At 43.8% G+C, this 1,154-nt stretch overlaps 1 pseudogene; it reads right to left on the minus strand.

Annotated features, from left to right (window-relative positions):
- LOC127044316 (olfactory receptor 52P1-like) lies at nucleotides 1–948 on the minus strand (annotated as a pseudogene).
- Nucleotides 949–1,154: the final 206 nt, after the last annotated feature.

Here is a 1,154-nt window from a genome sequence, read left to right on the forward strand (position 1 = left end):
TCAATGTGAGCACATTCTGAAGGTGTATTTGACCACTTTGTCACAAAGCTCTTTCTTTTTGACCCCATAAACGATAGGGTTGAGCATGGAGGGAATGAAGAGATGGAGGTTGGCCAAGATGATGTGAAAGTGGGGAGCAATGCCTTCATGAAGCTGGTATGTCAAAGTGGACAAGAGGCCTGTAGGATAAGAAATCAGCATCATAATGAGATGGGTTGTGCATGTGTTGAAGGCTTTCTTGTAGGCTTTCTTGGAGGAGAGTCTGAGGACAGATCTGAGGATCAGACAGTAATACAGGGCAATGAGCATCAGGTCTAACCCTATAACTACAAATGCTGTCACCAAGCCATATATCCTCTTGACTGTGATGTCTCCACATGACATCTTTGCCACAGACATATGGTTACAGTAGGTATGAGGGATAGTGTGGTTGGCACAGAATGAATGCCTACTCAGGAGCAGAGGCATAGGCAGAATGAAGAGAACAGATCTTAACAAACCCACTAGCCCTAGCTTAGCTATTCGTGCATTGGTGAGGATGGTGGCGTATCTCTGAGGGTTACATATGACAACGTAGCAATCAAAGGCCATTGTCACGAGGATGGCTGAGTGCATCATAGTACCCGTATGAAGGAAGAACATCTGGGTGAGGCAGCCACTCATTGTAATGCCTTTAAAATTGAACCAAAATATACACAGTGCCTTTGGCACAATGGAGGTAGACATTCTGATTTCTACAAGTGCCAGCATGCAGAGCAGCAGGTACATCGGCTTGTGCAGGGTCTACTCCTTGCCTACAACAAACAGAACCATGAAATTTCCCAACAGGCTGATAATGTAGAGCATAGTAAAAAGGATGGAAATCCAGACATGAGCAGGTTCCAGGCCAAGGGTGCCCATTAGGATGAATGTTGAAGGGTCAGAGGAGGTGCGGTTGAAAAGTTCCATGAGATGGTCAATCAGGTTTAGAAACGCTAAAGGGAAAGAAGTACAGAAATGGGGTTACACAATTAATAATTAATAGCATAGTAAATATTTTATCGTTATTACAATCTAGAAAGGGGGTTGAACAATGAGATGGCAAAAGTTACAGAAGGCACCACATTATTTAGGTGATAATCAAGTCCAGAGAAATCCTCAGAGGGAGCTAACCA

The sequence above is a fragment of the Gopherus flavomarginatus genome, chromosome 1, assembly GCF_025201925.1.
Source record: "Gopherus flavomarginatus isolate rGopFla2 chromosome 1, rGopFla2.mat.asm, whole genome shotgun sequence".
Taxonomy (NCBI): domain Eukaryota; kingdom Metazoa; phylum Chordata; order Testudines; family Testudinidae; genus Gopherus; species Gopherus flavomarginatus.